Source organism: Camelus bactrianus, chromosome 30 (assembly GCF_048773025.1).
Source record: "Camelus bactrianus isolate YW-2024 breed Bactrian camel chromosome 30, ASM4877302v1, whole genome shotgun sequence".
Classification (NCBI taxonomy): Eukaryota; Metazoa; Chordata; class Mammalia; order Artiodactyla; family Camelidae; genus Camelus; species Camelus bactrianus.
The window spans coordinates 27,371,805-27,386,249 of record NC_133568.1 but is presented as its reverse complement, the minus strand read 5'-3'; the positions used below and the strand labels follow the sequence as shown (position 1 = coordinate 27,386,249).

At 43.1% G+C, this 14,445-nt stretch overlaps 1 protein-coding gene across 2 annotated transcripts in view; it reads right to left on the bottom strand.

Annotated features, from left to right (window-relative positions):
* Positions 1 to 14,445, bottom strand: part of ZNF407 (zinc finger protein 407) — a 365,189-nt gene that overhangs the window by 22,524 nt on the left and 328,220 nt on the right. The gene's annotated exons all lie outside the window — the stretch shown is intronic.

Below are 14,445 nucleotides of genomic sequence, written 5' to 3'. Positions count from 1 at the left end.
ACTGAGGTAATCTCGGGGAGGAGGCCACCTGGATGGCGCCTCCCCACGTCGCGCCCAGCCAAATTTAATGGTATACAGTTCGTTCGCCGTGGCCTGAAAACAACAGATCCAGTTTACGAGAAAGCTGAGATTTAACCAAAAAAACTTCCCAGGGGAAAGACAGGAAACCGAGCCTTTCCTTCACGACTGTGATTGTGAAACTGTAATCTGCATCGACTCAAATTACCATCAAATGCTTGAAACCAATTGTCAAGAAAGACTCTCCATAATGGATTAAGAAAAAAAAGAAAAAGAAGAAAAAGAAAAAGGAAGAAATCTTGGCACCTCTGTTTGGAAATTGGTTAAGAGATAATGTGCAAAACTCAAAACTTTCAAGTATTCATAAGATTAAAAAAAACATTTAAAACAAATGATTTGACAGCTGCAAACGCAGGATAACACCTAGCTGAATTACAGAAACAGTGTGGATAATTGCTTTTTTCAGACGTTAGGGCTCTGCGGACCAAGGTCCTGCCTGCGTTTCCCCACAGCACAGCTAATGTGCAGCAACGCCAGCCCGGCTGTCACCTCGCCCCGTCTCTTCATCACCCGCACATCACGGAGAGTGATGAGAGGCGTCCCCTGATTCCAGCGGTCTCCCTTTGAAGGATCCACACGTTAATTACTGCGCTAATTACGGTTTTTGAACAACTAACTGAAGTAAGCAGCCTATGGGAGGTACAGGCGTAAACCTAAGACTGAGAAAATACTAGTTACTGAGCCATCAGTGTAAACTGACACATAGAACAGGTTTAAAAGAAGTGGAAGCAGGAGATTTTAAAAGACAAGCATCTTCAATAATTAGGGCTCCGTAAAGCAAAAAGAAATGTTATTTCTTAATGGCAAGTGCATTTAAACTGTTATCTAAAGATCTGAAGGTAAGCCTGCTTAATTCACTGCTTCTTCTTTTGTTATTAGGAAAACATAATTGTTCCAAATAATTAGCACTAGAGTACATCACAAGCTGACAACAAAATTATAGAAATCTTCATAGTCAGATCCCTCTAGCTGGCTATTAGGAACAGTTTCTGATCATAACCCATTAGTTGAAGTGCTGAGAGTTCCTGATTGCCACCAAATAACCTCAGATATCTTACTAAGTTAACAGCCCTTTTATTCAGACTTTTCTTGACAGTAAAAATTGCTCAGGATTTTTACAGCTGCCACACAAAAGAACGGTATTCGATGCGTGCACTTGGAAGATGAGGTGATATAATAATTGAAACATGGATTTTAAATACACTTCCAACTCCTAAGTGAAAACCTAAAAAGTCACTTTTCTGTTTTTAACAGTGGTGTCACCCTGCTTCTCAGACACTAGAATGGCCCCGTTTCATATCCTGCCATGTCCGTGTTTTTTGGCCTTGCATAGTATTTCTTCCTTTGACTCAATATCCCTTTAATTCTTAAGTTCTCTTTAACACTTAGTTGATAAAGACAACATTTCAATTTTTTTATTATTGAAAAAAATTCCCATTTATGAACAATGTTGGGTGTACACTTTGGATTGTTACTAATAATTTTAAACCATCTCACTAGCACTCTGTGAGGCAGAGGAAAAGAAATAAAAGGAGACAGTGCATTTCAAAGACAGTGAACCAAATTACCTGCTTGCCAGAAATTGCTGAATTAACCCCCCATGGAAAAAACAAACAAACAAACAAAAAAATCCAGACGCTATGGGGAAGCTTCTGCTCTGCTGGTTACCCAGCCGGCTGCCAGGGGCAGCTTGTTGATAACGTAACACGTGGCCAATGAAAATATGCTGGACTAATCTAGTAATTTTGTAATCGGTAATGCCACTTGAAGTTACTTTGGAAATCTTCTGTGCTAACAGCTTAGCTGACAGACCCACAAAGCCTTATGTTTCATCCCACGAGGCATAACTGTGATTACTCTGGGAATTAATGATGCTGGAGAGTAATATGGATTTTCTGTTAAGATTTGAATTTGAAGTTAATTAGTCTTCACGTTATGATTTGCTGATTAATTATGGATATTTAGTTATAAAGAGAGATGTTAATTATTAATCTCAAAAAAATCATCTAGTGTAATTAACTAAAACTTTGACATCAGTTAAGATTCCCAGCGAGTAGAACTTCTGAGATTATCAGTTATGGGGGAAGAGCATTAAGCCTGTGCTCCCAGAGGATGCGTTGGACCCGCCCCTGCCCGGGAGGCATTCGCAGCGGTCTGGCACCGGCACTGAACTGTGTGTGCCAGGGTGCAGGCCCGGTCTCCACGGCAGATTCCCACCGTGTGAAAGCCCTTGTTTCAGAACAACATGTTACAGAAGAAATGCAGTCTGAGTGCCGCCTTGGTGTCCAGGCAGACCTGCCCTTCTGGCAGCAGGGTGCCTGGGGCTGCACCGGCTGCGGTGCCTGCAAAACCCAGGAACGGACCTCCCGCCGCTGCAGGTACCTTTATTTTCCGCGGCAGCTTTTGCAACTATCAAGACAACACTGCAGCACAAGCACTAATTAGTGTTCTAATTCACAGAACTTGAAATCACCTTTGTGGTTAAAAAAATTTTTTTTCCTCTTCATCTTTCCCCCCTAATCTGTCAGCAACACGATCTCTGTTACCAAAAAGGAGGAGGGGTGATGTGATTAAGGAAAAGGGTTAAACCAAAAAGCATCATCGACACATCACTGTCCTGGAATTTCCCCCGTAACACAGACTCTGAACAGGGATCTGTTTACATTATCTCTAGATCATCTTGACAATATTTATTCTCTATTTACCTAAATGAGGCAATATGATGATATTTATTGCTCAGAATGGCTAAATATAGACTTTTCTTGAGCACTCAGTACCATAGTGGGAGGTTTTGCTCTAATCTGCATCTTTAAACTGACAAGCTGGAGAATTCCTAATGAATGCCTCCTTTCATCTGGATGTCTGTGTGTATCTGACAGTATAAATATTTAGCAATATCGGAGTCAGCTTGTGATTCTACCCAGATGGACTGATTGATGCCTTGGCTCGATGTTGCCAAAGACAAGCCATGTTGCTATATAAGCAGCTCCCCTCTTCCTCCCTGAGAAGCGATTAGGTGGCCGAAGGCAGCAGCCCCAAATAGTGGGAATACTTCTGGTATCAGCTGACAAGTCTGAGGGGTAAACAAAATATGGTACTTAAATTATTACCACTTTACTTTCATGAATCACGGGATTAAAGCTTTCACTTCTAAAGTACATATAAATTGTAGGGTTTCTTATGTCTGTAATTTGCAAGAATCTAAGTTAAAGTACCAGCTAATCAGTCAACTCACATTCACCTTGGGAAAAGTACCACCCTTTTTTGTCATTTTTGTAAATTGCATGCCTAAGCACCAATGTTATTTTGAGAAAAAAAGTCGCTTGTTGTCAATAACATATATTGCAGTCTAGTTAAAACAACATTTGTTAAGATTTAATCATAAATGTAATCCTCTTTTAAAGTTGAGACAGAATGCTCAGAGAAATTCAAGGGACAGATAATAAATCATTTTCCTCATCTGGGGTGTGAACAAGGTAGGTCTGATTCATTCAGGTATGTCGTCTCAACAACAAATGGGATAAATTCTCTCTCGTGAAACAATAAGGCTCCTCACTCAGAAAGGGACTGCGAGGTGACACTGCCCCCTCCCACATCACAGATCTGTTTTTTCCCTATCAGCATTGTTTTCTTCCACGTAGATCACAATGAGAATGAAATCAAAGAATTACAGCATTTTTCTCATCATCGCTGCAACCCTGCTGCAAAGGTTGATACGCTCTCGCTAAAACTTAGGGTGGGATTTTAGAACTCTCGTCCTCACCTCTGCACCAGGTGGTGTTGGTTCGGCCCCGGCTGCCCCCGGTGTAAGCCGGTTCAGCCCCGGCTGCACCTGGTGTAAGATGCCCACAGTGATTATGTCAGGTACTTTCACACACGCTGCTGCTTTGGGAGAAATGAGGTACGGTGATTTGGGGCACCCGAGAGAGTCCTCTGTCTGCACTGCTGTTGCTTCTTCCCCCACCCCTCACCCGCTCCTGCCACCTCTCGCTTCTTTGTTTTCTAGTAACTCATCCCAGTCTTTCTCTAACCCATGCAGTAACCCAGGAGAAGGGGCAGACAAGACATTCTTCTTCTTGACACTGATACCTATAGACCCCATTCTGGTGTGATACCTCTCCCCATCACCAGACATCTCAGCCAACAGCATCCTCAGAAGTCAAGAGCTGGCATCTGTAACGTATTCCAGAGGCGAGTGGGATGCGATGCCCATTGGAAATCAGATGCGCACAGGACTTCCCTGGGACGAGCCGACTGGCTGGAAAGCACGGCAGCTCCATGCGCGGGACGTATCAGTCACGCACCTTCTTGTGCGTGGCCGCTTCCGATTTCTAAAAAAATCATTCCATGCCTGCCGGCTGCCAGGTGGAAATAAATGTCTATGGTATTCTACTTATTGGATGTGATTAGTAATAAATTGGTTATTGATCAGATATAGAGGGCCGGGGTTGGAGGTGCAATCTACTGGTATCTATCTACTCCATCGGCCACACTGCACTTCAATCAATATGGCTAAACCATTATTTGCTTTGCTTCCTTATTTGAGGGCTGGAAGTATTGTAATAAAACAATGGCAGAATGCAAGATGCCACTTGACAGAACAGACATCTACCTTTTCCATAACTGTCGAGAGAACGTCTGTGTTCAAAGATGGATCCGGTGTTCAGCTCAACTGGGTGATGACAACAGGGTATCAGGAACAAAGTTTTGATTGAACAACACCGTCTTTTTAAACCAATTTTGTCATTGGGGTGGGGTGGGGGTGTGTGATGCAAAACACATTAACACTAATCAGCCAAAATTGTGTGACTCATTGCTTAATTTCATGGCACAACGCTGTACATTACATGAAGGCGGCCACAGCTAATTTGTGTGCGGCTGTGCTAGATGACAAATGAAACGTCCAAGCAGCTACAAGTGAAGAGCTTCCATCCTTCTTCCGCAGCTGCGTACCGCTTACTTTAATGATGTCTAATAGCCTGGAACTACACTTAACCTGTGCATTAAATGGCAGCACAAACTGTTTACCCAGAGTTATGAAGAGGGAAACAGCAAATCAAGCAAAGAATCTAAAGTGTGTACATTAACCTCCCACACGTCAACATAATTTTCCCCTAGAGATGATATATAACTGAGTCTCTAAATTGTTTTCCCTTCGACACAAAAGCACCATGTTCCAAGTGTCTAGGTGCCAAAGTGTGTGTGATAAAGTGATGACAAAATGTACCTAATTAATAAATGTGGAAGTATTTAGGACTAAGTGAATTTTGGTCTTGTTGTTAATGAAATGGTACCTACAAAAAATAACTAACAGTCTACTAGTGAGGCTAATTTAAAAAAATCCATAAAAACCCAAGACAGGGCAAAGACAAACTGACTTCCCTAGCTTTGAACATGTACGAAAGGTCACGGACATGAAGTCCACTCTTTGAGCAGATGCCTGGCGAGCTCACTCAGAATCTGCTTAGTGACCAGTCAGTATCTGGGCAGATCTACAAGCCCCGCCACACCGAGTCAGAGAACACGGCCCATGTGTGTGGCAGAGCTTGGTTTCACGAGGCGCAAGGCCACTTAAAACCTCCTCCAAGGAGGTGCAGCCAAACTCTGATCATCAGGACTACGGAAAATAGGACTTGACTATTCGTTAGGGCTCTTGCAATCTTATCACGTTAGATAAATATGAAGACGATATAAAAATAATACAGCTTCACTATAAATATTAATCATCCAGTTTAATGTGATTATCTCTAAGGGAGTCGGGGGAGGAGAAGAGACGAGGGCACAGTTTCTTATCACTTCTTTTTCTTTTAAGGATGATGTATCCCACGGGGAGCCATCGACAGAAAAACCAGAGACAGAAAATTCTCTGCTTTGGAAGTAAGTTTTGGAGAATCTGATTAGGCCTCCTGCTGCAGTGCTAGGCACTCCATTCTTGCCAAAGGGCCAGCTATTATGATTAACGTCATTTGTCTGAATCATTATTCTCCACCTTGGTTCAGCAAACACTATGAAGCTGGCACGGTAATAAATGGCCGCCGGGCTCTTTCCTGCTTTGGCCTCTTCTCATCTGCCACCTCGCCACCGTCAGCTCCATCCTTCTGAGCCTCTCTGAATCCCCAAAAGGGACGGGGTGTCTATTTGTTTTCCACTAGGTTACCACTCTGTCTATTGTTGTTTGCACTAAAGGGTACAAATTCAATTCATTCTTGTGACATAAAGGCACTGATACAGTAAGTTTTTTTGCCCAAGAGAAAACAAAAACAAAGTTGCTGAATATCGAATAAGATCTGCGGCCCTGGCGCACCCGTGAGGAGGCTTCCCGAGCGGTCTCAGTCACCGAGGAGGAGTCTTTCCTGTGTGTGTGCCATCTCGCGAGGACGCCCGGCACGTAAATGTGTACGAAGCTTTCCGATTAGTGTCGGAGTAAAACTGAGGCCGTGTGAACACAGGCTGGGACACCTACACCCACCTTAACGGTGAGGGAAGGTTGGAAAGCTATAACGTTACTATGTGATAACATGTCAACTTGTGAGCAAAACCCAAGTTTGGCAACTGGGAGTGGTTCTGTGGAAAATCAGACTGGAGAGGTGATCGCAGGACGGAGCTACATAAGGAAAGTCAAGTAAAATTACGATTAAGAGGAGCCACGCATCCAGCTCTGTGCTGTTCAGCCCCTCACCGCCGATGCCAGGAGTGAGCGCGCTATCTCGGTGAGTGAGCACGCCTGAGCGCGACCCCGCTGTGCATCTGCACACGAGGTGCTAAGCCCCTGTGTGACGGGGAGGCCTGTGGACAGGAGGGGATCTGAGGGACGGCCCAGCGTTCAGGCCCAGTGACCACAGTGACCGCGTCGTGTCTGCTGCTCCAGCTTCCACGTGCCATAGAAATTCCGTGTCCTAAAATACGTCCACGCTCCAAGTTCTGGGGAGCTTGACTCATGTAAGTATCGTCCCAGAGCTTGCCTACGGGCCACTTTCCTCTGCCAAGGGGAACACGTCTCGCTAGGCAGGCTGCTAAAAGAGCGCCAAGCACTGCAGCCCCTGAAGGCGCTGCCAAGGGCCTTCTCCCTCTGGGTCCAAGTCTTAGAAGGCACTTCATACAAGATGAATCTCAAATCCTGTAATTGCCCACAACTGCTGGAACATTACCTTGTGTACAGCTTCGGTTATTAGGAAAATGTTCCATATTCCTGCCAGAAGTGAAGCAGTTCTCACTTGAAAATCACTGGCTAATCTGGCCTGTGCTAAGATGGATTTTTAATGAAAGTTTAATGAATGATAAATACTCGCTTCTTGATAAATGTTTAATTATGCCAATAATTACCAACTGCTGAAAACTACTGTTGTGTTAATAATGGCATCTTAGTACACAAGCAGTTTCATGAGTCATGTGCTATTACAGATCAGAACTCCATCTGTCTAATGCAAACTAGCAAAACAAAAGTCTAATTAATATTTTGATCAATTTTCTCCACACTCTAAAGACTATCAGTGTCCTTTAAAAATTTTTTTTGATCTCTTTTTTCTGGGAAATAGGTGAGGAAGAGGGCTGTGCAGAACCACTGTAAGATCAGTTTAAGCTAAAATTAGCCACAGGACAGAAAACAGGATCAGAACCCACGGAAGTTACTGCCTCACTGAGTTACTGAGCAGAGTGATTGTTTTCATATTACTTAAAGCTATTTTTAAAAATAATGACCATTACATTATTTAATAGCATGGAAAGTTGAACTTCCTTTAATAATCGGCCCAAGCGGGCCCTTCCCAGGTGATGTATGAGACCCAGACTGTGCTGCCGTGACCCGGGCTGGGGCCTCGCAGGTGAGCCAACTGCTATTTGTATGAGGGAGTGACAGCTTTCAGGTCAGCAGACCCACGATTCTAGAAGGTTAAACTGACCTTGAATTAATGAGTGTTTATGCATGATGGCAAATTGCTAAAGAGAAGACGGGTCACTGTGGCTCGGTGGGAGAGAGCCCTGCTCCTGCCGGCGCTCAGGGACACACGGCGGGACAGAGCAGAGGACAGAGCTGGGGGCGGAGCCCCCAGGGCACAGAGCAGGGCCCGGGGCCCAGCGGGCAGCTCTCGCCCTCCCCGCACTGGCCTCTCAGAGGCCCCCGGCCCCTTACAAGGGGAGCCCTCCCTGCAGGCCACCTTCTGGGGTCACCACTTCCATGGGGGCCTCCCGAGTGAGGCCGGCTCCCTCTCCGCTGTCAACCTGGCACCCAGCACGGGCCCCACCAAAGGTGCAGGTGAATGAAGGTGTGCGGACGGGAACCTATTTCGGAAGTGTTTCCTCTCAACAGCCCATCAGGCTACAGAAATGAGAGGCGTGTGGAGTATATTCCAAATGCCAGGCTAACGGTTCATATTTTCAATAATTCACATTTCAAAAGCAATCCAAATTACGGAGATAATTCCCAATTATAATTCATACAGAATCTGTGAAGGCCTTGATTCAATCAACAGTGTGATTTGTGGACGTATAGTCTCCATCCTTCTGATACCATGTGTGATAACCAGGTACAACACTCTTCCCCCGGACACAAGCGAGGTCTAGCTGGAGGCTGTTGAACCCAGTGGAGTCAGGGGTAAAGTTTTCACATGTCCAACGTGAAGACTCACAGCTCACATATATTAGGGCCCTGGCACACTCACGTTCAGACCATTTTTCTTTTACGTCTATGACCAACCCCTCAAAGATCACAAGACTTTCAAAATTAACTTTTCCCTTAGAAATACTTGCTTCACATAACTCTTGATCTGACACACGTATTTTGAGAAATACTTGCAACACGTAACTCCTGCCATTTGTTTACACTGACATTATGTTGCGCGTATGTATTTTGTAACGCTCTCCTCAAGACCTGGACATCGCACACAGGTTCTTCTTGTGTCTTCAGCAAGCTTTGTGGCAAGAATTCATCCTTTACTTTTAAATTTTGTGTACTTTGAGCTTGAAGCTATTTCCTGTCAGGACAGTTACAGCTCTATGGCATTTTAAAGTATCTGCTCACTGTGTTCATGTATGTTGACAACAGTTCACACAAAAAGGTAACAAATCACAGAAACAGGCAAGAAACCACACGCTGAAACAGGCAAACACAGGCGTGGGGTAAAGAGATGCAGACGATGTGAAGGACGGATGCACCTTATCCACATGTGTGCACTTACACACGTGTCCACACGAGCAAACCAGGAGAACATGGAGAGAATGCAACTTCAGCAACGGTCTGCAAGAGTTACAAACTGACTCAATTCAACAACGTACTCGTGGCAAATTCTATTAAAACGGACACAATTAAGGAGCATCTCTCCCAGCATGGCATTACTAATGGAGTCTACCTTTACCAGTGTAAGACTTTTGTTTGAGCTTCATTAGGGTTGGGGTGTGTGTAATCAGATAATAATCAGGAATACAAAAACATGGACTATTAGCAATGACTCAGGAGATTAGTTATAAAGTACTAATTCCATGGGATTATGGCAATTGAAACTGACTTCAATTTTCTAATATCCTTTGTCAAAAAGTACTAATAATGCTTTTCATTCTAACATTAAAGCACGTGCTGAATGCGAAGATCAGCAAGATTACAGGGATTTTGGGTAAAAATCTTTAGACATCTGTCGTGCATTACAACATATTAAACTGTGCCTTCGTTGTCTCTTTACTTAACAGAATGCTGTCGCACTTCTGTTTGGGCAAGACAGAGCTGCTCAGTCCCCTCCCGGCCCATCTGGTCTCTGCCCGAGCTGCGTGTGCGCCGATGCTGGAGAGAGAGCCGTATTATCTGCAGTGGATGTTAACAGCCTTCACACTGTTATTTACAACGAACGCCACATCTCACCCACTGCACAGGACACTCACTCTGCACTGAGTGACACAAGAGAAAAGGAAGTATTTGAAGAGCATCCAATTTTCGCCAAGACCTCATTTAGGAGGCCAAAGGGAAACGGGTCTACTTGGCGGCATAATGATTGATCATGAGGTTTAAAAGGTAGAAAAGTTGCTGAAGAAACACTGGGGCACCTGTATCATCATAGCACTTTGTGTGATCATCACATGTGGTATTAGGAGAAGCCATTTAAAAAAGCCCTACCCACCCCCACCCCAAAGAAATCTTCAAATGAACTGCTTTGTAGAACCAAACCCAACCCCTTCCCAGAATGCCTTTGGGGAGGGGCGGAGCGGCGGGACAAGGAGCTAATAAGGGGCGGGAGAACGGTGGTCCAGGGAGCAGGGCGAGCTGTGACTACAGCGCACAGACGGCCCCTGACAGGCCACGTGGAGCACACCACGCGAGCTGCCACATTTATAACCCTATGCTGATATTCAAATTTTCTGTCTTAAGCTAAAGAAAGATTGAATACCCTGCTGTTGTGTGGCCAAGATTGAAGAGGTGTCTCACTGACATTGTTCAAAGTTTATGAAAATATATGAATGCTCAAATGTCATTGGCTTTGCGCCTCCAACAGACTGTGGTTTTATGAGAAATCAGTCTTTTAATCAAAATGATTGAATACCTTAAGGTCGAATCCAAAGATATCAGTTAATATCTAGAAACGTGCTATTTCTGCAGATTTTGCCAAGCTGTACATATTGTGGTGCATTTTAAAGTGTTAATTTGTGCATTCCATATTGAAAATTGATCTTGAGTTTTAGCTTTTTGTCAAGCAAAAACATATGGTTACAAGCTTTATGCATTCTACGTGACGGCTGTTGAAGCTGTCACATGTGCAAACTTGATAACCAATGTGACACAGACGCAAATAATTTGCTTGTTTAGTAACAATCCAAAGATTCATTATTCATGCAAACACACATTTTTAAAAATGATCAGATGGAAATCGTCTCCGTTTTGCACAACCTAGCCTGGTTGGTGTGCAGACTCAGATAAAATAAAGCTGGGAACTAAATGGTATTAAACAAATCCAAGAATATGGGTATTTTCAGATAATTATTGAACCAGATGGTGTTTTTTGTTAATTCTGCCATCAGTCTGAGAACTTGATGTCTTACATCTGCACTTGGTAAAATAAATTTTACCACTGACATTATTTCAGTTTTCTTAAAATACTTCAATCAGTTTTAAACCAAGATTTGCAAGCATCTGCCACAGAACATGCCTGTGAGATGAAATTATTTGAGATAATTTCTTTAAAAATACACACGATTACACAGTTTTTATTTTTTAATTTATCACCCTTTAAACTAAATCTTCAGAATTACTAGTCTGAATGTTTAATAAAAAGCAAAATGAGAGGAAGGCAGCACACGTGAAAATGAACATGGTTAACGGGTCACAGGAAGTGTCAGCTCCTTTTGGAGATACCATCTTGGAATTCCACACTACACTGTCTCACAACATCGACTTCACACAGGAAAATTAACTGGACTCCTTTCTGTATCCTTTAGGTAAATTTTCTATGGGGTGTGGTTAAAGATATGAATATATGATGAATTAATCAAAAGATGCAGATGTTAAAGGACTTTTGTCTGCAAGTTAAGCTGACCACCCCTAACTGAAGTCTTCCTAAACGCTACCACCCAAGTCAGCAAATGCAGAGCGCTTCAGACATACCTGGAACCAGCAGACCAGTTTAGGTCCTTTTTCAAAAGAGGCTCAAACAGGAATTCTTGAAAACAAAATTTAAACATAAAAACTCTCCAAATGGCTTAACTTCTTTAAGGCAACATTCTAACTAAAGCCCACAAGCAAACCCTTATTTCCAAACTTAACGAGAAATTCACACCTTCTGTTACAGGGTGGACTGCTTTTTGCTTTTGGGTCTCCAGCTTCCAGGTTAAGATAATAAATTTTGAGGGAAGGTTTGGGATTCCTACTCCCCTTTCCCCTTTTATTTTTCTTCCTCAAACCCAGACCTCTGAAACAGAACTGGTCAATAATTTAGCACAGTGCTTTCCAAACGGAGGGGCTCAGTGCAATGCCGCAGACTGACCCGAACCAACTGTCCAAGCACTCATGCGTCACGACTGTAACTAAGTCTGGACTATTCCAACTGCAACGGTGGCACAGAAAATGAGCTCAGGAAGCCAACCTGATAGTTTCCCACTTGAAAACACGATCTCTCTAACGTGGAGACTGATGAGGTAGCGACTCTGTACCACCCGTACCAGCACCCGTGAGGCTCGGGTAGTGAGGGGGCTGACGGCGTTTCTCTACTAGGACTCCTGGGCTGTGAGCACCCTGGCATCACCCCCACGGCAGAAAGCTCTCAAACTAGAAGATTTATTCATCCGAGAAGCCCACGGATGTCTGGTTGCCCTGGAAGGAAGTCAGGGAGGCAGAAGCAAGTGGTCACCTGTCCGCGGTTCAAGGCAGAGGCAGCTCTGAAGAGCTGGACCCCAAGAATTCAGCTGACTTACTTTGCTCCTTTCCTCCTTCAATGACTAGATAAGGGGTTATTAAAATTTGCTACCATTCATTATTAATTATACCTATGTGATACATTATTAATTACATGTTGTATAATATCTAGTATTAATTATAATTAAGAATATAATGAATATCAGGTGATCATAATAGTTAATACCTGTTAATTGTAATAATTAATGATAGCAAACTAACAGTTAATAAGTTAAGGCCTATATGATGTATGCAAACTGTCACATGCATTATTTTATTCACGTGCTCATAGGTGGTACATCGAGCATTAGCCCCACCTGAGAGATGAGTGAACTCCAGTCTAGAGAGGTCAGGCGACCGCCCCCGGCCACGCGGCTACTAAGTGACACACACAGAACGTAGACACCGGGCTGACTCCCGAGCTGAGCTGCGAATGCCATGCGGTACAGTCGACTGGGGCTGAGTGATGCCCAAAGTGACTGAATGAGGTTCACACGTCCTTTCTCCCAACGCATGACATTTAGGCCACGTTTAATAAATGCGCTGTTGAAGTAGCTCCTTCCCGCTCTCTGTCTTACATCAAAGGATAGGAAAGATTTTAAGGCACTTGTTTCATATCATCAAGTTATTTTCAGAACCAATTAAAACTGTTACCTGCAGGAGATGCACATTACACAAAACTGTCTGTTTCTCTTTTGCTAATTTGATAGAGAAAAGGTACACAATTGTTGTTTTCTTTTTAAAAAGAACTTGGGATTTGTTCCAGATGTTTGTGTGTAGGTTCTACGGTCTATGATCGATCTTTTTCCCTGTTTATTGCATTTGTCGCGCTCTCCCTGTTGATGTGTCTGCGCTCTTGATATAAAGAGATATACAAACTGAACGTGCTATTTGACGGAAAGATATTTTCTCCGTCTCTTAGCTGCCTTTTTCTTTTGGGAACTTTGGACATAAACAATTCAGTTTTTCAAACAGCTAAATCTACCAATCTGTTCCTTTGTTATTTCTTTTATTTGTTAAAATTCTGGGAAAGTTTCCTCATCAGGATGCTGATGTCTGTTGCATTCTATTTCTATACAAACTTTTATGATTTTGTTTGCTGTTTAACTCTTTAGTGCATCAACATTTACCTTTGTGAACTGTGTCCAGTAAAACTCTAAACTGGTTACTGCTATCCTGAGATAAGTCTCACACGACTTATTAAACAATAAATAACACACCCCTTCCACACGGATTTGCGAGTCCCCTAAGGATGTCTGTACACACACACACAAGTACATATACGTTAACTGATTACACAGACATGGTTTTTGATTAATCTGTTTGATCTCTTACATTCTTATACTTTCTTAGAGCTTGGAAATCTGACGTACTTAGCTTTGAACCCTGGTTTTTGCCATTAAATACACCTTAGACAGAGCTCAGTTTCCCCGCCTCACAAGGGGATGGCATCTACTTCCTAGGCCGGCGTGAGGATTAAAGGAGGCGGATTTGTCAAACCTCCAGCTCAGTGTCTGGGACACGGGGGCCGCTCAGTAATGACAGTCATACCAACTGCAAACCTCCACCCACGACCACCGTCCTCATTATTGTAACTCTGTTTGCACATCTTATAACTTTAGTTTTCCTGCTCAGGGTTTATTACGATTACAACTCTGAAAGAAATTAGAAAGAACTGTTGTCTTCCCGTTGGAAAACACACCATTTCAATACATCTTCTATACTTATAAATAAAAACTTTGTTGTTCAAATATAGGAATTAACTTTCAACGGGCTTGGACAATGTGCTCTATTGTGCGCGTGTGTTAGAACTGTGAGTGGGGTTACTCCCCTAGTATTTTTCTAATTGGTTACAGCTACAAAAGAAGAAGGTTCATTTTTGTATATTAATCTTGTATTCAGCCATTTGACTGAGCTTTTAATTCATAGTTTTAAAAGTCTCACAGAACTTTCTAGGCATAGAACAACTTATGAGCAAAATCATTACTTTCCCTTTTCTA